This window comes from Orbicella faveolata, unplaced genomic scaffold (assembly GCF_042242905.1).
Source record: "Orbicella faveolata isolate gen_17 unplaced genomic scaffold, um_ofav_v1 contig_24, whole genome shotgun sequence".
In the NCBI taxonomy this organism is placed as follows: Eukaryota; Metazoa; Cnidaria; class Anthozoa; order Scleractinia; family Merulinidae; genus Orbicella; species Orbicella faveolata.
Window position 1 is genome coordinate 19,077,802 of NW_028301552.1, and position 26,874 is coordinate 19,104,675.

The 26,874-nt window shown below is 38.8% G+C and overlaps 1 pseudogene; it reads left to right on the forward strand.

The window, feature by feature from the left end:
- The first annotated feature begins 9,934 nt into the window (after positions 1 to 9,934).
- LOC149110772 (uncharacterized) lies at positions 9,935 to 26,722 on the forward strand (annotated as a pseudogene).
- Positions 26,723 to 26,874: the final 152 nt, after the last annotated feature.

Consider the following 26,874-nt stretch of genomic DNA (forward strand, 5'->3'; position numbering starts at 1 on the left):
ATTTTTTTCCAAGTTTGAGTTTCTCACAAGCTTAGGCGTCTACATTTGATCGTTGCTAATAATTATAAATTTATAGTTTGTCTTGTGTTGGTCTTGTGATCTCAGTTTTGTTCTTTGTTTTGTCTAGGTTCGATCACTAGATTTTCACAAAAACATTAAGGCTAGATTTCAATTAAGAATTACTATTCCACATCGTTTTCATTGGCTGATTGTCAGTTAAGTTGTCTTCGGCCCGCTGGTGTATCTGGTTTTTGTCCAAGTTATACCATTGAGTTCTTTTTAGTTCTACAATAAATAAATTCAAACATATTCACAATTTAGTCATTTAGCTTAAAATCTTCGATCTTGCATTAACCAGTACAATTAATCACTACAATGAGTAGCATAATTAGAGTCAGTAGTAACCGAAGAAGTCGATAGAAATGTCAGCGCTTCGAGGAATATAAGCTATTGAAGTCCCCAGCACTAGAGACTATCGACACCTTTTCTCAAGGGCGAATTTGCGTTCCCTATAATTTTTTAAGACGTGTTGTGTGTTTTTCCTTGTCACTTTACATGTTTACCTATGACCTTGTGTTCCACAGAGAGAATAAGTTGGTTCCTTGCCAGTACAGCTCTCTGAGAAACAAAATGGGACTTCTTGACTAATAATCTACGGAAAGACTATGTGATCAATCTAGGTGATGATCAAAAATCATATAAAGTTATATGCTATGCTAACACTTTATGTTCTTTTAAAAACAATTCAGCTGAAGAAAATAAGATACTCTTGGTTAAGAGCATATTCTGAAGGAAGATGAATAAATATAGAATGTGAAATGGACAATGATAGAATATAGAGTTCTAACACTAAATAAAGGGACACTATGAAGGCATTGCTGTATTTTGGTCAGAACAGTGTTATAATTTCGTCTGAGAATGGTTCGAATTTAAAGTGTAAAATTGATTGCTGGTTCTTCAAAATGTTGAGAAGCCATTGCTTAATCTCCATTACACGTCATTGCCTGCTCTAGAAGAGCAATACGTGTAATTAGATGAGTTTGGGTATGCCAGCGTTAATTATCAAAGCCGGGGTTTGTATTTTTTCTCTTAGATCAGATTTAAAAAAATATATATATTTTCAGGAAGGTTGTTTGTTGTGATACACAATATTTTGTAAACGGCCAAAGATATTGGCATGTCTTGCATTTCAAATTGATGTGCCACGGTCTTGTTTTCTTCTCTGACTCTAGAGACCAGCTGCTCTTTGGGAAAGTTCCTCTTGAAGGGACCTATCATAAGAAACGGCAAAACCCAAAGGACACACATACTCCATCACATCAACTACGCTCATGATTCAAACATCTTCCTTTAACTCCGTCTCATAACTTGAAAACATATGAGGCAAGATCCGTCTCAGTGGCAGCACCTACACTATGGAATGTTCCACCATTTGAAATAAGACATAGTTCGTCTGTGTCCGTCTTTAAAAATAGACTCTTTAAAGTGTTGCCACTTTTAACTTATGGCGCCGAGTTCAATCCGTGACCCTAGGGCAGTCATAAGTCTGCTGGATTACTTGACGGATAGAGTCCTCCTAAGTATGTGAGCAGGTCCAAGGAGGACGGTCTTCTGTAGCTCTGTTATTCCAATATTGCCTGGGATCTTGCCGATATAGTTTTCTGTTCCCTTCTTGAAAAGTCCGAAAGCTCCAATGATCACTGGGACAGTTGTTGTTTTCATTCCCCACGTTTTCTCGATTTCAATCTCAAGATCTTTGTACTTTGTGAGTTTTTCCATTGTTTTCAAGGAGGTGTTCCTTTCTGCGGGGATGGACATAACGATAAGCAGACAGCTTCTTTCCTTCTTGTCTTTCACCACTATGTCTAGTCTGTTTGATTTTATCTCTTTGTCGGTTTGGATTAGCATGTCCCAAAGTATAGTTGCTGTTTGGTTTTCTGTCACAGTAGCTGGTTCATGTTCGTAGTGTTTATCTTGTACTTTGATGTTATAGTGTTTGCATATTGTCCAGTGGAGATGTGCTGCAGCTTTATTGTGTCTTTGTATGTACTCTGTCTTGGCAAGTTCAGGGCATCCGGAGACAAGGTGGTCAACTGTTTCTTGAAATTGCCCACAGATTCTGCACACTGGGTCGGTGCCATCTTTCAGGATCTTGTTTCGGTAATAGTTGGTCTTAATGCATTGATCTTGGGCAGAAATAATGAAACCTTCTGTTTCTGATTTGAGGCCAGTGTACTCAGCCACTTGTGGGTTTTGTCTTGATCTACATCCTTCTCTTTTGTTGTTTTTGAGTACTGACCATGCAAAGGTTTTTCTTCCCATTTGCTCTTGAGTTGTTCTAAAGCTTGGTGTTTGGCTTTCAGCTTGACCCTTCGGGCATAGGTCGTGGCTGGCTCATTCTCTGCCACTTCAGCTTCTGGTAAGCTGAGTTCTCGCCCGTATTTTGCGGCTTGATGGTGTATGGACATTGTTTTCTTGCTGCGGTCGTTATCCCTCGCAATTTTGAGGAGGTAATCATCTTTGTTGTTGAGATATGTGTTAAGGCCAATTGCAGTTGTTTTGTAGGTAATTTCTAATTGTACAAGACCCCTTCCACCTGTATCACCCATAAATGTAATAAAAACCATAAATGTAATACCAACCATAAATGTAATAAAAATTAACCATAAATGTAATACTAACCATAAATGTAATAACTTTTAACCACAAATGTAATAAAACCACTAACCATAAATGTAATAGAATTTGCCCATAAATGTAACAAACTGAACAACCATAAATGTAATATGGCTTAACCATAAATGTAATAAACTGGCTATGACTTCCAAATCAAGGGGCTAGAAACTTGTCATTCTCTTTGTGCACTTCTTACTTCAGGACACGGGCCTCTTGCATCAAGTTAGTATTTTAATTAACCCAGAGACCAAAACCGAAGAAGTTATAATTATGGTCTGTGAACATTAAGGAAGTACCCAAGTATGATTAGAAAGTCTATATACCAGAGCGTTTGAAGTGCTGGTGGTTGATGATATTCCATCCATTTGAAAGAGATTGAGGTTCTCTTTATTTACGCCCACTCTTGAGTGCCTCATTAATTCCTATATATACATTCTGGAATTCTGGAACGAAACGGACTTCATCCGGAAATCACACGACAGACGGATTTGTCCGGAATAAGGTGTACTTTGATCTCTGGGGCCGAGATTAAGAGTCCGTTGTCCGTATTGTAGAGGTGTCACACACACTATGTCACTCTTTATAGCAAAACCTTACTGGACCTATACTTTGGGATCTAAATTTCTTTAGTAAGTTTGGTCTCGTTAGGGTGTCTCGGGAAAAACCGCGATATTTCACGCCGTATGGGCCTCGTTTAGGACTGCACACAAAGAAATAGTATTTTTGTTTCTTTAAGGAGTCAGACCTTTAGGGGTCTTATTGAAAATTTCAAGTCAATTTCACGAAGAATGAGAATGGCAAGTTTGTAGCCCCTTGATTTGGAAGTCACAGCCAGTTTATTACATTTATGGTTAAGCCTTATTACATTTATGGTTGTTCAGTTTGTTACATTTATGGGCAAATTTTATTACATTTATGGTTAGTGGTTTTATTACATTTGTGGTTAAAAGTTATTACATTTATGGTTAGTATTACATTTATGGTTAATTTTTATTACATTTATGGTTGGTATTACATTTATGGTTTTTATTACATTTATGGGTGATACACCACCTGCCTTTCTAAGGATATACAGCCTGTCCATGTCAGCTTTTGGGTGGTACATTTTTGCCATCGTCAAGAACTTCCTTGTTTTTCTGTCTAACTTCATAAGTTTTTCTATTTTCCAGTTTATGATGTTGAAACTATAAGTGACGACTAGGACAGCAAGAGTGTTGATTGCTTCAATATAATTCTGATGGCAGCATTAAGTTTGGATTTGAGCACCAGGCGAATTCTACGGTAATACTCTTTCCGAATTTTCTCTTTCATCTTTGCATGTTGGATCCCATCTCCTTCATTCACACCAAGGTATTTCTAGGTGTCTTCCTGCTCGAGGTCTTGTATGGTGGTGCCAACATCAAGTTCGATGTTTTCGGTTTTCGCCAGTTTGCCTCGTTTGAATGTAGCTTTGGCGCACTTGTCAAGCCCAAATTCCATTCTTATATCATCACTGAAGCCTTTGACAATTTTAAGTAGGCCTTTCTGGCCTTCATCAGACTTGGCATAGGTTTTCAGATCGTCCATGTAAAACAGTTGAGTGATGTTTGTGTTCCTTATTTTGTATCCGTAGTTACTCTCATTCAAGAGAGAGGATAAAGGTGCTAAAGCTATGCAGAAAAGAAGAGGTGAGAGGGAATCTCCTTGAAAGATACCGCTGTTTACTTTTATTTCACGAGAAGATATTGTTCCTCTGGGTTTTATTACTATTATTATTATTATTATTATTATTATTATTAACGATTGAAACCGAAAAATAATCAAGTTAAGTTTTATTAAAAATCACGTAGTAAGTACATGAAAGTCATAAGGTGATTGCTATGCTATATAACGCGTGCGCTGTGTGATTTCAAATCGGAAAAAAAAGTGTGGCAGACTTTCTTATATTTTGTCTTTGTTTCTTGCATAAATTGCTAGAAATATTTCTGTAGTTCCCTTCAACAATTTCAGTAAAGTCTTCACCATGCTGTTCGGAAAGCATTTCGTGCAAGAGTAAAGATACTGAGTCATCATTTGCTATCATTTAGTTCAATTTTATGCGTTTCTTTTTATTTTATTTTATTTTTTCGCTTTTTTAAACTTTAGAATCGACTATTTCAAATGCAGATTTCATAAATGTGTTAACAAAAATTTCATTTCATAACCACACGATCACTTTGGTATTGAACAATAAAAAACAACAACAGTTTGTTTCTACTACTTTAAACAACTAAAAGAATTTACAAGATTATAATTATAAATATATAAATAAACAGTACAGTACATACAGTAGTGGGACACCCAAAATAACTAAAAAGCTAAACTAGTTGGGTGACTGTAATTATAATAACTAAAAATGTAAGAGTCAGGAAAGAGGCACAACAAATACATTGGTACACATAAGTATCACAAACTTGGTACAAGATTAAAAATACAAAACAAAACAAAATAAATAGATATAAACCATCAAAATATCAGTAAAGATTAATAGAGACTAATGAAATGCGAAGTTAGTTCTTTTTTAGATTGATTAGAAGTACAACACTTGAATCTTTCATCGAGTTCATTCCATAATTTAGGTCCATTAAATCGAATATTAAATTTGCCATAATCGAAGTAGTAGAAGTACGAAGTAGGAATCTTATTGCTATTCTACACTGATGGCTTCTTGTTAAAACATAGGCACGCAAGGCGTGCAAGAGTTATTTTTTTGTGAACTATAAGTCTCGGAGATAGGAGCATTCATGGAACTGTTTACTGTAATGATTTGGTTGATTTGACAAGTTTTTTTGGTTGCGATGTACAGCAAGAAAGAAACTGGGAGTTTATGATGTACATACGATGTTACATCGGTAATGGTAAGATAACTAAATAGTAAGCCCTAAAATGTTTGACTGAACAAACTACAGTAATCTGACACGCCTCCAGATTAATGTAGATACCATCTTATTTTCTAACAGGCAATTTTATTCGTTCTTTGATACAACCCACACTGTGATTGGCCTGACACGCGCACATGCATAACTCCCTCACTCACCGATCACGTAGCACTTCCCCCCCGGGGGGGGGACTTCCTTATATGGGCTATATAGGCCTGTGCGGCCCCGAAGGGTATGGTTTTTCAGCCGTTTTGGTCATAAATAGGGTATCGATTTTAGCTGATTTTGGTCATTTTGGTCATAAATAGGGTACGGTTTTTGCACTCTAGCCTTGATATGGGTATGCTTTAAGAAGAAGCCACTTTTTTCATCATTATCGAAAAGAAAATCAACAAAAGCCCTTCACAAATTTAGATGTTTACGGTAATTTAACATTGGTTTGAACTAGCGAGCTAGTTATAACGCAGGTCTGAAACAGGGTTTTGATTTGAGGGTCAGGTCGTAAATAGGGTTTCGAATTTTTGGTCAGGTCATAAATAGGGTAAGGAATATCGCAGATTTTGGTCATAAATAGGGTAAGGGTTTTGGGAAGCGGGCCGCACACCCCCAACCAATTTTTCTGGGAGTACCCCCTCGGGAGCCCTTCCAGCCCCCAAGAGGAATTTTTGCTCAAAAATACTCAAGTTAAGAGAACTTTTCGCATTTTATACGAGTCGTAAGTTTACCCTTTTTACACAACACAACGCAACAACACTACTTCACCGAAAATTGAAAGAAAGAGAAAAAACCTCTCTGACACGTTGAAAGTCTGATTTAATTAAATTGCACTTTAACTTGGTGCCACATAGTCTTCAAAGAACATTTGAACAGTTTTCATACTTTTTACCTTTAAATATATCGGACTGAAAAGAATGTCATAAAATGCCCATCAAATAAAAATATTAAACTGCTACTGCAGAGACGTAAAAACACTCTAGAAATGAAAGCTTCTTTTTTGTTTAATATCCTGGGAACAATAGCCGATAACTTGTAAGCTTTAATTGAATTTACTTCCATATGAAAAACAAAAGTGTCGAGTTACCATTTGTAACTAAAAATAGCAAACATCTCGTGGGAACAAATGGTGACGATTCGTCAGCTCTAATTGAATTTACTACCTTGTGAAAAACAAGAGTGTCAAATTACCCATTGTAACTAAAAAATAAAAATATCTTGTTATATTTGCATGCAATAAGAACAAAACAATCGTTACATGCACTTACTATTGTAAACGTTAGAACTGCTTCAAATCTAAATAGTCTCGTCTCCTCTACATGTCCTAAACATGTCCTAAGAACTAGAACTGACAATTCGTGACCTCTAATTGAATTAACTCCTTGTGAAAAACAAAAGTATCAAGTTACCCTTTGCAATGAAAAATAAAAATGGCTCGTGCCATTTGCCTACTACTCATGAACTGCTTCAAAACTCAAGACTCATCTCGTTCATAACTAGCCACCATTACACTGGAAATTATGCACTCTAAAACAACCCAATGTACGTAACTGTCACACTCCCCTCCAAACCGGACTAAAAATCACAAACCGGCAACATACACGTCACTCTTTATTTTTCAATTACCAAAGTCCTTGTGTTTATACATACCTTGTGTTTCTCACGTACCATTTACCTTTACGACCAGAAATTTGATTGGCTGTTCATAGTAGATCCAATCTGATTGGTGTGACATACATACATCTCTCACTCACTCACTCACTCACTTACTCACTCACCCATTGACCCGTCCATAACATACCCGACGCGCCGACTAAGAGGTATTTTTTTTACAAAAAAATAACTCAAAAATGGTAATAAAGTTTCATGAAATGTTTTGCTCTTGAAGTGGGAAGATTTATACTGCTAAACTGCAAATTATATATCAAGCGATCACGGATCAAACTTATTTCTGCTCTAGTAATTAGCTCATTAATTTTTTTTTTCTTTTTGTACAAATGTATGACATACGTGTTATCTTGAACAAATTTAAGTACATTTACATCACAAAGTTTTCTGACCTTTTTCTCAACATAACTCAAATACTTCAATAACGCTAGTTTTTTTATGTTACTGCTGTTTTTTTTCCCCTTAAAGGAGAAATGTGACGTTGAAAAAAAAAAATGGAAGTGAAGTATTACTTTAGAAACAGGTGTTTTTGATATTAATTCGACTTTGGCCTCATTTTAATTCCGGTCGACCCTGGTGGTAAAACTTTAACAGATTAGAAAATGATTTCATAATATATGTGTATAGTATATTTATATTTGCATTTCTTTTCACTTTTGTCCAATTCGTCAAAAAGGAGAAAAGAGTGATCTTTGTTTTAGCAATTATACAATGGTGAAGGAATTGTTTGGACTTTTGAACGAAAAACAGACCTTCAATACAATATTTCATCAGTTCCTCCCAATTTTTATGGTAAGTTTTAAAATTAACATAAGAATTGTAATTGTAATGGTAGCTGTAATTATTATTCTCAGCCTAATTGAGAAAACTGTGTGGCTGTATAAAGATTGAAAGACAGTGTTTTTAATTTTAGTTACTGAATCTTCACGATGTGAAATGTTCGGAAGAAGTTCTCTTTGGCCACTAGTCTTCACTTCAAACATGCCTTCCATTTTCATCTCGTGTACCTTTTTTTTTATCCTTTCATTTGGTCTGTTTTCCGAGGGAGAAATCTCTGAAGGTTAGTTTTGTTTCTATTGATAAAGTTGATGCAATCGTGTTAAGCTATTACTAATACGTCTGTAAAGGAATTTGTCCAATTTTAGATTGCGAATAGTTTTGTTGTAATATGTTTTCATTTTAAGTTGCCTAAAGAAAAATAACAAGGGAGATTTGGTCAGATTTGCTCAGTCGAATTTGGGCCAAGGCCCAAGCTAATGTCAAGTGAGCCTCAATAAGCAGTAATGGAGCATTAATATGCAAAAAAGGGGCTTAAACAGCATTTCTAGTGCTAGGTTTGCTTCTTGAGCAAAAAATACATAACCTCGCTCTGAAAAATTGTGCAGTTCCTTAAATTGGGTCCTCTATAGAGAACAACAGTTCCACTTCTAGTTAGTTGCTTGTACGTCAAACCACTCCTACGGGTTTTGCTTTCCACCACCGTATACATTTCCACATGGGGGTGGCAGAAAGGTTTATAACTCTAATAATACGCTTGAAATAATTGCTCGATTCTGATTGGCTAAAAAAAAGTACAGTTTTCGTCTAGCAGTAGTGCAAATTTGAAACACCAGTGCAAATTACAACGAAGATATCCCAAGTTATTACGACAACGCCTATCACTATCAAGGGTAATCCGAGGTACTTCAAAGGTGGACGAAGTTTACCAGAAAACTTTCGAAGATCAACGAATATCATCCGAACGGTTTGGAACACTTCCGAAAATCACCCAAATCCCTCAGAAGATTGCCAAAGATTTCCCATGATTGCCGAAGATCACCCGAAGCTAGCCGAAGATTTCCGAACATATTGGACATTTCGCTAATATTTTCGGAAATGTTCGAAACTATTGGCATACCATAAACTTTGCAGCCTTTCAAAGAAACAATTTGCAGACGACCTTAAATAGTTGTTTTCAAGTGAGTTATTAAGTAATTACCAAGTAGTCACATGATTATTACTGTGCAACTTTAAATAAATAAGCATTTCTAAATTTTTCAAAGTCAACAAAATTTGTTAGCCTTTGAAAACTTTACTCGTGATTATATATTCTAAGTTACGATCAATACCATGTGATCACCTATACTTATGGTTGTTTTTGTTTCATTTTCTCGACAAACTTCTCTTTGCGCCAAAATCCACATCGTGTGTTATCTGTCTAGCGATTTGGTGGCGAATAAGTGAAGAAACCAGTGTAGACTGGGATAATCAGTGTTGTAATCGGTTGACGGTACCAATCGAAAAATAACGAAACAAACAACGAAGTAATTGAAACGGTTCCAACTTGTACGTTTATTCTCCTCACGATGACGGTATGCGAATATATGCTTACAACGAGATCTCGATAATACGACAGAACAAAAACAAAAGGCTCAATTGATAATTGTTAACTTGTCAATTGTTAACTTGGGTAACATAACATGTAACGGTCACGCAACTATTAGTCTCTTAACAATCAGCGCGTATTCAAACATGCAGTCATCCATGCTGGATGTAACCAAAATGAGGACTAGGGCATGTTGCATTCAATATACGCGAATTGCGAAGAACGCCTCTAAAGAACGGATATGGATACTCCTAAACAAATTATAGCGTCATGAACATCATATTCAACAATTTGCAAGACAAAAGACGTAAACCTGAAACCTCGAGACTGTATTATGCCCTTTGCAATTGCATTTTCTTTCAGAAGTGTGCCGCCATTTGGAATTTACAGGGGCAAGGGTAAACGTCTGATGAACCACGTCATTCACAGTGATGGCGTTATGGATCAGGAATTTTGTGGTGCGCTATGCTTTATGGAACACAATTGTGTCAGTTATAATTACATAAGGACTGGTCAAATGGAAAAGCAAAACTGTGAATTAAATAATGCTACCTACGAAGGACATGAGGAAGACCTAGAGGAAAATCTGGACTATGTACACCGTGGAGCAAAGGTAAAAACGAATCAGATAATGTGATTCTAAATTCAGTTCAACGTTTGGTCCAGGCACAGACATTTTCACAGGAAGAATGGTGTTTCATTTATTCTGATCTCTTTTTTCGTTAAAGAATCCTTGCGCCAGCCATCCTTGCACTCATAAAATGGTCTGTCAAACTGGTTTTACACATAAAGGATATCGCCGCCTCTGTCCAGTAGGATTGCAAAAGCGGCGAGGAACATAACTCTACAACTCATTATCTCTTATCTATTGCTTCAAAGCTGCAATGGCATTTGGAAAACGGTAGTTAAAATTGCTAAAACACAGCCACAATTCTCATGTTTAAATATCTTATTCTTTAATAACGGTTAACACACATGTCTTTCATTCATTACGTGATGTATTCCACCTGCGCAGCGCATGATGGGAAGGTTACATGTACTACCGTCGAATATACAACGGCTTTCCTGTATTCTCATTGGCTGCATTTTTCTATAGCATGGTATAAAATAAAGTACAGTACAGAAAATACATATATCTTATTAGATGTTTTGGTTCAGCTCAAAACACTCAACTCATTGAGGTGTCTTTCGCAAGGACAGAATTGTTGGCGCTAGGTGTCGTTCATTCTCCCGTCCTCGTTGGCCAAAAAAGAGACCGAGATAAAACTCGGGTCGTCCTCTGTAGCTGTGCGGAATTTTTGCTCTCGGCCGATCCGAGCTCTCTTAAGTCGAACAGTTTCCTCATCTGCTCATTGGAAATTGGTTTCTTATGGACTACCCCGGCAATGATGCCTGTTTTCCTGAGGCCTTTACAAATGCTCTAACAATTTATTTGCCTGGTCGGAGATAATGGAAAACGGTTAGTTGTGCGGCGGCGTGCAAAGGAAATGATCAATGGCGGCTCTAATGGATTTCGCAATACGTGCCATCTTTCTTCCTCGCAGACGTGTAAAAACACTTCAAACAAACATTCAGTTCTTCCTTTGACATTTCTTCTATCGGTTTCGAAATTTGGTGCCACCAGGACTAACAAGCCATTCTGTTAAGGTAAACACTGTTTTTGTTACATAATCTTCATGAATGCGTAAAATCTCGACGGTCATATTTTAATTTTGCAACTTTTAAAGGAAACTTAACGTATACGTACCGTTAAATAATCTAATCTCGAACCTCGTGGCTTTTTTTGTTTTTTACTGGGACGGCATCGTCCATAATTTCCTGTATTTCTTCTGTAGATAGCTCACCGAGTCTGCTTTTTTTCATCCATTTTTTGGTCGACGAAACTTGGCTTCCCGCGAAAAGGTTTATGCCGAGCGACATTTACCGCATTCATTTCCATATAAGGTCAAACGCAGGTATAATGGCTGGTAACCGAGATCCAGTGAACCAATCAGAAAGCTAGAATTACATTATCCGAGGTACAGTACAGTGCAGTAACTATACAGTACAGTACAGTACAGTACAGTATAGTGCAGTGCAGTACAGTATATAGTAGGTATGCAACGCTGTCGAGTGTTATACCAGGGAATATCCCGCGAGTCACTTCTAATTTCTCGTGTCCAATATACACGATCCCTTAGGCAAGTGTGTGTATACCAAGAAATTGCAAGTGAGAAGTGGGATATTCCCTTGTATACCACCACAGAGTGTTGCATAACTAGTATTTATTGTACATATAGCGAGAATTTTAGGCAATAAACCTTGCAAATAGAATTCTGTATGTGCTATATTTGTACATGTGAAAAAAGCGATACGTCCAATCAGCTTCGCGTATAGCGTTCTTCCCATGTGAAAATATTACCAATCACCGTCCAGAGTAGAATCACTTAGCCAATCAGAGCTAAGCACTCAAATGGCTTCCGAGAAGCGCGGTCTTGAAATCAGCGCCCGCTTGAAGTTTGTGTTTCGAGAACATGGCTTCGGCTTCCCGTTTTAGTTCACTTTCGGAAAAACAGCAGCGGAATATATCCAACATCTTAAGCTAAAGCTAAAACTTCAGTTTGAGAATCAATGGCCATTTAAGAAACCGGGGAAGTAAATTTAACATCAGAAAGTCAAAAACCTTCAAGGAGGAACATTCAAATTTAAACAGTGTGAGTCAACAGAGTCCGAATTTGTCTTTGCACAGCGCGAAGCGCCGCTATTATATGATTGAATTTGAGAGTGATTAGGGACAAGCGAAAAGATTTCATACTATGTATTTACGAATTCTCCCGTGTTACATTTAAGCTTGTGTAGGCTCTTTGTCCGCCTGTTGCTGGACGGGAAAGCAGATTTGTTTTTTATTACGATCGGTCATTTAGATCAGTTTTGAATTTGTTGCTGTTCTGCATGTAAACTTACGGTATCGGGAAAACTGAAACTCCTTCAACGGATATGTTTAATTCTCGTTATATATACAATAAACAAATTACAACATCGAAAGTGCTTTGTACACATTTTTATTCACTCGTCGAAAACTTTGGAACTCGTGAATAAAAATCCGTACGTCGCACTTTCTATGAAGTAATCTATATTTATTTTTGCTTGAAGGTGTTTCCGAGATGACTAAGCCACATTTAGGACGAGTACCTTCCATGTTTTCATAGTGAGACGTCAATCAGCGTTCTACACAAGCTGTGTCAATCGAAATAAATCAGTAAAAGAAACGTTTCAGATATTGACGAATGTGCTGCAGGAACATTCAGTTGTGATGAAGATGCTGAGTGTATCAACAGCAATGGATCATATACCTGCTCTTGTAAGCCTGGATATCATGGAGATGGAAAGGATTGTGAAGGTTAGAATATTTATTGCTATCCAGATTCAAGAGAAAAACGGTAATAAAGTGGACAGGAATAAGCTGTTGTAGTCGGTGGATCTGCTTTAAGTTAGCTCGGCACAAATTGCGCTACTCATATGTGGGCAGCTGAATTGATGATCAAAATGCCCAAGAGTTGCTATCAAAATGAATATAGCAAGATACGTAATTCTTTTCTTATGAACCAATCTCAAGTTAAAAAGGTATCCTATTGAGAACGAGAACTTGGGAATATCGGTAGCTGATAGATTTCTTAATTTTGTCGCTATTTTGAAAGTATTAGAAGCAAAAGGCTTTTGTACCCTGTCATTGTCCAGAAAGAGTTTTGAATTTGCGAAAGATGATATTTTTAAAGGTCCATTTATTCAAGCAATCATGGTGCAACTTTAGTCACTGTCAGGTCCCAAATTTACGACAAAAACAACACCGTAGTTGTTTACAAGGCATGTGTGATTCTCTGACACAAGATGGAATTCTTACCGGGAAAACTGTTGAAATTGATTCTTAAGCATGATCACACTAAAAACATTATGGATATAACACCTATTGTCCTTTTTATACACAGAGAATAAAAGAGAGAATAGGATCATCTTTAAGATGCTCCCGAAACGACTGAGTACATTTAGCAACGGTTCCTTCGATCGCTTCATTATGACAATTGGACTTACAGTTGCCCCTTCTTAATTCAAACTCAGTTATTTTAGCGTTTGGTGTTAGTTCTAACTCAAAACCATTTCCCTTACATTTATCCTTCGGTCATTTACCATCGGTTATTTCGAACTCCCGCTATTTTTCCAACTCCAGCTATGTTTCTTTTCTTTTGAGAATTCAAATAGCCTGGTTTAACTGTAATATGTTTCAGATATTGACAAGTGTGCTGCAGGAACATTCAGTTGTGATGCTAATGCTGAGTGTATTAACACCAAAGGATTGTACAACTGCTCTTGTAAGCCTGGATATCATGTAGACGGGACGAATTGTGAAGGTTAGAATATTTATCGTCCTCCGAATTCAAGAGAAAAAAAGAAACTATAGTAGAAAGAAATAAGTTGTTGCAATGAGTCTACATAGTTCGTCAGCGGTTGTGCTACTCTTCTGTGGGCAGCGTAATTGATGTTGAAAATAGGAGTGGCGAATGGTAAATGCGAGACTTTGCGAGACGACGAGATTAGCGTTTTTCTTTGCGAGCCCGAGACATTTTGATTTCTTCAATTGCGAGACCGAGACTTCAAAGTGTTTTAAATGCGAACTCAAGACGTTCAGGCTCTAAGATGCTGTGATGTCATTTAACTTTATAAAAAAATAAACAAATCGGTTCTTAACGACTTTCTTAGCCTTGAAAAAAATCGAGACTGCGAGACGCACATAACCGCTAAAAAACGAGACTGCGAGACCTGTGAAATTTGGCGAAAATTTTGCGAGACCATGGGTTTTTAAAGGACCATTCGCCACCCCTGAAAATGCCTAAAACTTACAAACAAAATGAATCTAGCAAGACGCGTTCTCTGATCAGTATTAAGCTTCATTGGATTTTTTAGACTTAGTCTGAAGTTCAGAAAGGCATTTTATTAAGAACGACAAGGAATATGGGCAGTTGATAGATTTCTTGATTTTTCACTATTTTGAAACTGTTGAAAGCAAAAGATTTTTGTACCTGGTCACAATCACGGAAGGGTTTTGAAGCGACGAAAGATGGTAAATTTTTAAAGGACCATGAGAGACGAGACGACCAACTACATTTAGGATGAATTTCTTTGATCCTTTCATTGTTAGAAGTTGCGTTCCGTATGATTATTTCATGCTGAGTAGTAAACGCTAGTTTCCAAGGTCTCACTGTCCTGACTGAGACATAGACAGCTTACACTCCAATGTGTGGAATGCTCTCATCGGACAGAAATAATTGTCGATAACATTAAGTTTTCCATTACTAAAAGTCTAGTCTGTGGAGGGCCTTATACTCGCATTCAGTTCCTTCTATCTTTAGACTGTGACAAGCTAATCAGCGTTCTGTACGATATTACAAGTTGACTTGATAAAGCTATGTTTTATGTTATAATGTTATATGTTCCAGATATTGACGAGTGTGCCGCAGGAACATCTAGCTGTTATGCTAATGCTGAGTGTATTAACACCAATGTCATATACCTGCTCCTGCAAGCCTGGTTATCATGTAGACGGAAAGAATTGTGAAGGTCAGAGTTTCATTCGTAAAATGAAAATAGTATAGAAGAATGTACCAGCCGTTCTGGCGAGCCCAGCTATTTATTATAGCGTTTCATAAAATTCTAGCAATGTCGTATGCAAATCGACGTCAAATCGTGCTGAAATTGAATCTTTAATGCTGGTGCGAGCGGAACAAAAATCGTATTGGAAATCGCAACAAAAGTTGCACCAAAAATTGCTTGTGACTTCAGATAAGCGGGGGAAGATTTTAAAGACGCTATCTTTCAGATATTGACGGGTGTACGGAAGGAACATACCTCTGCATCGCTGATGATCTATGCAACAATACCGTGGGATCATTCATTTGTTCTTGTGAGTAGGATTCATACAATTTTTGTTGAGAACTGTTGGTGTTGTTTATGATATTTTAAGACAGAACTTTACCACAGCTGGAGATTCAGTGGCCTGATGACGATGCTTTATGAAATTCTTAACTTCGGATAATGCAATTCTAGCTATCTGATTGGTTCACTGTCTCGGTTACCAGCCATTATACCTGCGTTTGACCTTTTATAGAAATGAATGCGGCAAATGTCGCTCGGCTTTTTTGCGGCAAGCCAAGTTTCGTCGCCAAAAAAATGACTGGGAAAAAAAAGACATATTCAGTGAGTTATGTACAGAAGAAATACAAGAAATTACGGATAATTCCGTCCCAGTAACAACAGAAAATCCACAAAGTTCGGGATGAGATTATTCAACGGGAAACTTAAAAGTTGCAAAATTTGAAAGATGAACATCTAGATTTTTCGCATTCATGAAGATTGCGTAACAATAACAATCTTTACCTTAATGTTACTAAATGGCTTGCCTGGTGGTACCAAATTTTCGAAACCAATAGAAGAAATGTCGAAAGAAGAACTGAATGTTTTTCTGAAGAGTTTTTACACATCTGCGCGGAAGAAAGATGGCACGTCAGTTTACACAAGTTAGGGAAGTGGTCAAAACTATTATACATGTAAGGGACCCACTAGAATAACTTGAGACTACTGTCTCTTTCTATAGCCCCCTACCCTTATCCAGATACCAACGGGTTCTTTTATAGCCCCTCCTCCCCTCATCCCTTAACCTATGATCTCTTGCTTAACCCCCTCCCCCCCCCCCCCCCCCCTTACTACACACACAAAAACAAACACACACAGAGAAACAGTGTGCCGGGTTGCATACACTATGGTCACATTATTGTTCCTTTAATCGACCTTACAATATACAATCATCTCTGGTTTGCATACCTATAAAAATTAGAAATAAACCTTGTGGATATTTGAGAACAAGTTCGACAATCATGTTAAAGATTTTTTTAATGAAGAAACACAAAAAATCACCTCATTGTTTTGCGCTCAAGTACATGGTGTCCCTTTAATGAATGCCTGCCTAGGCGAAGCGCATTAACTCTGAACATAAACATAAACTGTGGACTACCGTAATAGTGATTAACCAGCTTTCATATTGCTAAAAACTATCAACGCACAAACCACAGAATTGAGTAGCACTCTCTTCAATGCGTAACCTAGAGTAGCTAGGAAACTTTCTGTAACCGTTTTGTCTGTAGAGCTAAGACGCTAGCCTACTAACTTTCAAAAACACTTCTGAACAAGTTTACGAGCTTTAATGACGCTAAAATCTCCAAAACCGTGGAAAATTATTCCCGCAAAAGTCGCTGGTTCACAAATCAGGCGCAAGTAAATGCATATTTCACAGATCATGAAAAAAATCAAAAACCAGTTTCCCGAGGACGAAAAAGTGTAGATAATATATTTTCACGAATAACGGAAAAATAGGGGATATAGGGGACCCTCTGTCAACAATTACCGATAATTACAATTTATTCGCCACGTAAAAGTAAGTTTACGCGCAAGTCTATTGACTGTTTTGGGTGTTGTATTTGCTACTAGTGTTCGGCTTGACTCAGGCAAGACCATGGTTTTGATCCTCCATGTGGATCTCATCAGTTGCCGGTATTTCTCTGTACGTCTGAAGTTTGAGCCTTACACGACTTCTACGGTTCGTGACATTTGTACATTTGTCGTTCTCTGTTCGGTCCCTAGCCCTTTTCGTTGCTTCACTTGTATCTATGAAGGGATCTTCATGATGTGTTACAAGGAGAAATTTTAAGTAGAGTTGAGCCGTGACTTTTTAGAGGTCATAGGTCTGCATGAGTTCTGATGTTATCTGCATAGTTTGACGCCTCTGTAATTTGTCATGTGTCTGTGCATTTTTTGGGCTCATTTCTATTGCAAGATATGTTTTTATGTTTTATGTTGAGCTAAGCCGAACAATGACATACAACACGCAAAACAGTCAATACCCTGGTCCCTAAGGTTTTTCTTGATTATTCTCTCTTCTTGATTTTCTCCACGTGAGAGAGCAGTAAGAGAGCCTGAGAGAGCCACGAAGTAGCCTGCGAGCAGGCTCAGTTGGAGCACAAGTGCGCGCGGCGTAGCCTAGTCTCCTTCGCAGCCGTTATTAGGGTCGTCACGCAACGCTTCTCCCCCACTGGTGGGGGAGAAGCGTTGCGTGACGACCCTAATAACGGCTGTAGGCGTAGCCGCGAGCGCGAAATCGAGCGGTGAAGCCGCAAGACGAGTAGCCTGCGAACAGCGGCTCCCGGTGAGCCTGAACGAAGCGAGGGAGCCTGTAGACATTCTGCTGTTCTAGATACCAGCTCCTGGTATCATGATGTGATTGGTTAAATCGCTGATTGTTGACATCTCTGAGATGAATATTTGACAGATCTTTGTAAAATTATACGACTCGAACGGTTCGTTACAATAGTGCATTTGCCGTTCTCTTTTAAGTTTTGGTCTCTCGACCTCTCGTTATTTCACAAGTGATTCTGAAGGGTACTTTATGCTCTGTTACGAGGAGGAATTTTAAGTAGAAGTTAGTGGAGTGGGGCCGTTTGGCTGTGCTATAGCAATTTATTTAGAGGTCAAAGGCATGGTTTCCCGGACTTTCCGCTGTTATCTCCTTGTCACTTCGCAGAGTTTGACACCTCTATCATGGGCTTATAATTTCCTTAGGTTCATTTCGGTATTGCAAAATATGTTTTAAGCTCTCTAAGTATTGGCTCTGGAGGGACAAAGTGTTTGAAATATTCCTTGAACATGTTGCTTACTTGCACTCTATATTATGACGCCCGGCCCGGCTATTTGATTAGCTCGATTAGAACTATTTGCACCGAGAATGTAGCTTCTTGACGGGTCTAATTACCTCATTGACTGAGTTGTTACAGGCTTATCACCAAGGGCGGATAGGCACATCAAAAACAAAGTCTACAGGCTACCCTGTCCCCGCCCCGATCGCTTTGCTCTCCGAATTCTTCTCTTTCGCGTTCGCCGAAATCTTTTTCCGTCCTTGCCGGGAGCCTGTTCGAAGGCTATGAGACGAGAAAGTGAGCCTGTTCTGATCTCTTCAATTTTTTTATTTCCACCCCGGAAACCGCAGAAAAGAATAAAGTCAATTGATTTTCACTGGAAGTATGAGCTTTGGCAGCTCAGATTTCTCGGGAAAATTGTAAATCTTTTTCATAACAATATGTAGGCGCGATATCCGTTGTTGATGAAGTTTTGCCGAAGAAAAAGTGTCAAAGTTTATGTCTACTAAGGACACACACTTTGATTCCAAGTGATCTTGCTTTGGCAATCTGCTCTTTGGCGATGCTGGTAAACGGGCAAACGCCTATGTGTTGTTTCGTTGCCCGCTTACAATCACATATGTTTGTGATATTTAACTCTTCCCATATGCAGTCGGCAACACGACAAGTACGTCTTGATTCATTAACATACTTTCAACTGCTATTTCCTGCTCCCTCTTTAGTTTGAAATTTAACCAGAAATAGACTGGAACTTTGTTAAAACATCAATAATACGCGCACTCAACTCTTCCTCTGACTCCAAATGTGTAGGACTTGTTTTTTATTGTGCGGTAAATTACCGACTCCATGGGGATTTAATCGTTCCTCATCAAACACAGTAGATTGACAGTTTTCTCGCCTTTCCCGCTTTTCGACCAATGGTATTTCACTTTGCTCAGACGATCGACGCAGAAATGAAAAAATTACAGAGATCAGGGCGGGATGACTTTCTTGGCGCCTCTTCACTAGTAGCCTGCGAACAGGCTCCCGGTACGCGGTGAGCTCGAACGTCCCCGCCCCGATCGCCTTGCTCTCCGAATTCTTCTGTTTCGTGCTCGCCGGAATTTTTTTCCGTCCTAGCCGGGAGCCTGTTCGCAGGCTACCTCACCAGACTCCTTCCCGACGGATCGCTTTTCTTTTCGACGCTCGCGCGTGTGACTTAAAGGTGAGCCTGCTCGCAAGCTAGCCGCGAAATTCCGCGGCTCTCTCGCAGCTCTCTCATGTGGAGAAACATCAAGAAAAACCTCTGGGACCTGGGTAAACAGTCAACAGACTTGCTCGTAAACAGCTACATTTGAATCATGTGGTGCCAGAACGACCAAAAGGGGGAATAAACCTATACATCGAGCTCGAGAAACATAAGCTCGATCAGATAGCTGCAAGAAACCAAAGAGTGTCTTTCGAGAAACGTATAGCTTTCTCGAAGTAAAGCTACGGTGTCTCCGAGGAAGCTACTAAAACGCGGAACCACCCAAAACGACCCAAAATGACCCAAAACGACCCACAACTATCCACAACGGCCCACAACGATCCAAAACGACCCACAACGAACCAAAATATTCCAAAACGACCAAAAACGCCTTTGATAGTTTTTAAACACTGTCTTGGATTGTCTTGGTTGACTAAACTCATCTCCAGAGCTCCCCGACAAAATAAAATAACTGGAAAACAAAATAACTGGATCCTGATTGGACGAGAGCAGTACTTCCTAGGAGAACCTATTGCTATTTACTTTTCTTTCCGAAGTAGACCCGAAGTCTTCCGACGAATTTCGAAGTTGATCCGAACACTAACGAAAATTTCCGATGTCGATTCGAAGACTTTTGGAGTTGAACCGAAGTTTTCCGAAGATTTTCCAATGTCAAAAGATTTGCAAAATGTTGTCCGAAGGTCGTACGAATGTCTCCGAACATTTTCGGAATTTTTTCGCAAATTTCCGAAGATTGCCGAAGATTGACGAGGAAGATCCGATGATGTTTCGACTTAATATCGATTTACTTTCGCTCATTCAGCGTTTAAACATGGCAAACTTGTCACAAAATGTTTCGAAATCGATATCTTAACATCGGGGAGCCCTGGGGACGAGTTTAGTCAAACAAGACAGTGTTAACTATCAAAGGCATTTTTGGTCATTTTGGAATATTTTGGTTCGTTGTGGGTCGTTTTGGATCGTTTTGGGTTCGTTGTGGATCGTTGTGGGTCGTTGTGGATGGTTGTGGGTCGTTTTGGGTCATTTTGGGTCGTTTTGGGTGGTTCCTCGTTTTAGTAGTTACGACGTAAAAAGTACGCAAATCGGATATCCGCGATAAGAATCAAGTGCAACATACTACTTACAAAGTGTTCTAATCAAACAGTCGGGCCTGGCATCACAATATAGAATGCAAGTAAGCGACATGTTCACGGTAAATTTCATATTTTGTCCCTGGAAAGCAAATGCTTGTATCTTGCAATAGAAACGAGCCAAAACAATGGTATGCATAAACACATGGCAAATTACAAAAGTGTCAAACTCGACGAAGCGACATGCAGATAACAAAGGAAATCATGCAGATCTTTGAATTCTAAAAATTTGCCATAGCACGGTCTAACGGCTCAACTCGACTTAAAATTCCAACATGAAATGCCCTTCATAAACACGAGTGAAGCGAAAAAAAAGGTCGAGTGACCAAACAGAGAACAGCAAATGTACAAATGTCACGAGCCGTAGAAGTCGTGTAGGCTAGCCATTTTACAAGTTTGCACAAGCCGCGGAATGTCTTACATCCTCACATATGTACGAGTTCCGCTAGCAACTACAGACGTACATAGTATTTTAGAAATACCGGCAACTGATGAGATCCACATGGAGGATCGAAACCATGGTCTTGCCTGAGCTAAGCCGAACAGTGGCAAAAACAACACGCAAAACAGTCAACAGACTTGCGCGTAAACAGCTACATTTGAATCATGTCGTGCCAGAACGACCAAAAGGAGGAATAAACGGTAAAACCTATACATCGAGGTCGAGAAACATGAGCTCGATCAGATAGCTGCAAGAAACATAAGAATATTTCTGGAGAAACGTATAGCTTTCTCCACGCTACGGTGTCGTACGCTACGTACGAGGACAAATATGATATCCGTGATAAAAATCAACCTCCTGTACTTGCAAACAGTTCTGTAATCACAGCCGGGTCCGGTGTCACAATATAGAATGCAAGTAAGCAACGCTTTTACGGTAAATTTCATATTTTGTCCCGCGAAGGGAAATACTTGGAGACTAAAAAACATATCTTACAATAGGCATGAGCCTAAAAAATGCATAAATACATGGCAAATTACAAAGATGTCATAGACGAAACGCATTAACCGGCCGAAATCTGTCATAATTTTACCAGGGTACAAAATCTCTAATTAACACATAATCATGACAATGACAATAGACAATGCACAGATACAAACAGTGTCCGTAAAGCGGGGTTGACGATGTATAAGAGTTTGTCGCTCGGGACACAGAAAAGTGTCCGTTGTCCGTATTAACGGGTGTCCGTAATAAGCGGGCTAATTTTAGAAAAAAATATATGAGCTTTTCGACGGGGAAAACGAGACTGTCCGTAATATCGGGGTGTCCGTATTAAGTGGGTGTCCGTAGAGCGGGGTTCCACTGTAATAAAATAATTAATAATAAAAGTAATATTCACTCAGGATAATAATATTCAGTCACTCATTCTGACAAAGAAAGTTTTCGTCTAACGTGTAGAACCTACTGCTCCAATGAAACCCTGTTCCTTCTAAATGCCCATAGAAGACAATTAGGATAAATTTTAGGGTTAGGGTAAGTTTTTAGCATGACTGAATTGAATGAATTGATGAAGGCAAATGAATATCAATCGCAATAGAGCTTGCAATATACAATAGGATAGAGTCCAGACTCCCTCCCCCCCCCCCCCCTCCACCTCTGTCAGGAGACACGTGGCCTCTTACCTAGCCTCCACCTCCGTTAGGAGATCCATGGCCTCTTAAGTAGACCCCCACCTCCCTCAGGAGACCCATGGCCTCAAGTAGCCCCCACCCCTTCATTAGACCCATGGCCTCTTAAGTAGCCCCCCACCTCCCTCAGGAGACCCATGGCCTCTTATATAGCCCTCCCTCCAAAAAGTGGGTCCCTAGCATGTACAATAGTTTTGACCACTTCCCTTAAGCAATGAAATCCATCTGAGAGCCACCATTGATCATTTACTTCGCTCGCTGCGGCTCAACAAACCGTTTTCCACTAACTCTGACCCCGCTTTTACTGAGTGAGGCAAATAAAGTATAATAGCATTTATAAAAGAACTCAGGAAAAGACACATCCAGCTCGAAATGGTAAGCCAGTCACAGCAAGGGAACGCTGAAAGAGTTCTTGTCGAGAATAATTTTGGCACAACGTCTGTGTCACATGGAGATCAAAGGTTTCCGCAGTATTTTTACAATTATCACTCTTCTGCATGACTCAAACTTGAACGCTTTTCAAACTTTCTGACCAAGGTTGTATATTCTTCATTTGCTAGACGTTCCTTGAAATATACATGATTGTAATTTTCGTTCAGCAGGATCGCTTGCTTCGCTTTCAAATTTCTCATTCAACTAAGTTTACAAACGGCGCGCATGTCATGTAATCTCCCTCTTGTTGTTGCCTTGCCACATCAACTTCCGGTTGTTTTGTGAAGTTAAAATCCAATAAAATTAAGCTATAATTTCCAAGTATACAAGCAAACCGAATTTAATAAAACAGTTATTCCACTCACGCTTGTTGGATATGGGATTGGCTATAGCTATTTACCATCTCATATCCAGCGCGCGCTCATGGAATAATTGTTAATTATCCTCCTGACCGCGAATTATTTTTTTGCGTTGAAGCTCTTGGTGAAAGCACGTTACTATTACAGTGCCTCCCTCTACCCAGCTTTGTTGTAGTGGGTACTAGCAAAATATTAGCGAACCTGAAAATATATAAGACGCACGTAACTTATCGTGTACTTGTGTTGGCGCGCGCGGTGGATTAGTTACGCGCGCGCGTTTGTCAAGGTTGTTACTTTTTAAAGTAGAATGACGCGTGCGGTTGTAACAGCTCATTCACCCTGAGGAAGACTGTTGTAGGCAGTCGAAATATAGGTGTGCAACTAAATTGTGCAGTTTGTCTTCATTTGTGATAGTATATATATATACATACATACATACATACATACATACATACATACATACATACCTCAGGCAACTTAGATTATTGCTTTGTTTTCTTTTGCTTTTCTCTGCAGATACGACTTGCAAAGAATTTTATGAGAGGAATTTGTAAGTGACATTTAACAATTGCAATAGAGCGGCCTTCAACCGAATGTCGCAAAACCAAAATAAAAGTTATTCCCCTCACCATTCGTAGGGGAAAGAGTCAATCTAAAGAACCTTCAAACCTCAATTCAACGCAAATACATGCCGCTGATGCGAAAAACAGGATTAGGGAAATAATATGAAACAACAGGAATCACATCGATTAATGTATATGATTAGTGTATGTTTAAGGCGCGTCTAAGGCCTTAGTTGCCACTATTGCTCTTACATCACGAGCAATAGCTACTATCGTTAAATAAACACACACAAAAAATAAAACTGAACGACTAATTATGTCTAAATTTCAGGACGAAGGAAAACAAAGCCTACCAGCTGAAAGTGGGATCCAATGAAATCCAAATCTACTGCTTCATGAACGATACAACTATGGGACCTTGTCATGGAGGTGGATGGACACTGGTCATGAAGACTGACGGAAGGAAGTTGATTTGTAGCGGAGTTTCTCCGCGTCGAAGGCACGAGAAGCGCAGTCGTTTGCTTAAGCTCCTTCCCATCTTTCCCTGCGCGCCCGGCCCGCTTTTCGCAAGTTGAATGAATGAATAAATAAAACTTTTAGTTCCTTTTTATGAATAAATGATTGAACTTTAAGCTCATTTTTAATTCATTTTCTCTGGTGTGGGCGAATGCTGGGGAGGAGATGGACATCTTCCTTTGAGGGTTTTGCGTTTTTCATGTAAAAGTGAACAGGTTTTGCTATTTGACACTCGTACGTGGTGATTTGGACATTGGTTTTAAAGAGATTTTCCCGTTGTGTTGTTTTGTTGTTTTTGTTGTTTTTCTTTTCATTCTTTTCTTTCTTTCTTTTCTTTTCTTTTTTTTTTTTTTCAATTCATTCGGTTTGGTGAAATGCGCATTGGTCGTTCTTTAAAGGTTATTTTTCGAGCAGATATTTTATTTTATGGGCGCTCCGCTTTTAGGCCTGGCTAACTTTATGTATCATGGAAAAATTCAATCTTACGCATTTTAATAACTTGACGTTTCGTATGCTACGCAACATACATTTTCAAAAGTGGAATAAAGACCGTTTAATATGTTTATCACCGCTATTTGTGTTTTATTCCTCGTTAAACTACGATGGCCCAAGAACAAAAACCTTTATTGTAAAATTCAATCTCTTGCAGTTTTCAACGTTCACGGTACCACTGTTTCAAAGACTTCAATGAGTTAGAGAGAACCGTAAGAAACTCAGCAAGTTTGCCAATTTTTAAGAAGTGTCTTTTTTCTGCTTTTTATAATTTTTTTTTTTTTTTTAATCTCTGTAGTGTATATGTTGTATATATTTATTTATTTCGGTTTTAGCTCTAATTTATAGATTTTAATTGTATCATTATATAGTATATATCTAGTATTAGGACCTCTGTGTAAACCACTTTTAGTGATGGAGCTTCCTAATAAAAGATTGTTACTACTAGTTTTGTCAAAATATCTGCAGTACCTTCCATTTTAGCCTGGTGATGATAATTGGTTTAAAATCGTGTTTCTATTAAACAGTTAGATTACGAGCTCAAGATTTCTATCGCGTGATAGTTGGCGAGGGTGCAGCCCGAGTCAACTATCACACATAGAAATCTAGAGCGAATAATCTAATTTTTTTTAGCTTAAATCTACTAGTCGTTCAGATCTTTATTTAACTCCTCTTGACAGACACTTCGAAGACGCCAAGAAGCGGACGTCATTTCGTTAACAAGCGCACACTGCCACGTTACTCACTATCTATCACAGAATAGATAGCGAGTAGCGTAGCCAATCAGAGAACGCTATTCGTGATAGAACGCTGGTAGATTTATTCTAATAAACAATTAGATTATGAGCTCGAGATTTCTATCGTGTGACAAGTAATATAAAGGACCCTAGTCAGCCTCCGCCATTTGCGATACCGTCGAAATTATCGATATTCCATTATTGATATTGCATTGCAAAGACGCGACCTCTAGTTTGTTAACAAAGGCACACTTCTACGTTATTCACTATCTACAACAGAATAGATAGTGAGTAGCTTAGCCAATCAGAGAACAGCATTCGTGATAGAACGCTAGTAGATATAAAGTAAAACTCGATAGAAACCCGGTACACGTTTTCTCTTTCTTAAATATAAAATTATTGCAGTTATTTCGCTGACCCTGCACAAAGTCTTTACGGAGACCTCTATAACATAGACAGCTCATTTGGCACTAAAGATTGCAGAATTGACAAAATGTTTACCTTTGTATCACGGACAACTTTAGGACACGTCCCTATTAAAGGGATTCGATTGCCCTTTTTATTAATTTAGTTGAAGCCAATTTTGCACCAAAAGGAGCCATGACACTTCGTTAAATTTGTGAATCCGCTCAGTTGCAGTCCACCTTTAAGCTGTTAATTAGTTATCTCATCCACTGAACCATCCCTAACAAATTGCATGATTTGCAAATTTTCTTTCAGACACGCAGAAGTAAATATAGTTGAATAAAGCTAACTATTTTATTTCTTTCAGCAAACCTTCCACTATAATTCCAATCTTTGGAGCAACAACGACACATTCAACCTTGCAGGAGGTAGACTGGATTTGACACACAAGAGACCAAGCTACCAACTTACTGGAACACACCTTTCTCCAAGATCTGCCTTGGCATGAAGATCCCTGGCGAGGAAACCACGAATTTTATAACCCTTGACAGGAACGCAGAGTCGCTGTACTCGCTTTTCGCTGACGGGCAATTTCGTGCCACCTCAGTGGGCCGTCACACGTGGAAAACGCTCCTTGGTTCCCAGGGCTCCTTGCAGCTCAACTGCAATAGGGAAGGCTTCTGTTCAACACAGTATGTGGCCTGCGGAATACCAGAGCGAGGATCGGGATCCTTGGTAACAACGAAAATGATTGTTTGACCTGTGACTCCAGAATCGGGTTTGGTACAGCAGGGTACCCTGACGACACTAACACTTGTGGAAATGAAGCTGTCTCTGCACCCGAGATCGCATACAAGTTATTTTTCCTGTTGCTGGTTTGTTTGTTTCCATGATCATTACTATTGTCATTAACCGAAAATTGCACAACCAAAAATAAATGCCATTAATGAACTGTTTCCCTATACATGACAAAAATAGAAATTTCAAAGATCTAACACCAACCGTGTAGGAAACATCATGCACTAGTCTAAAATTACTACCTTTT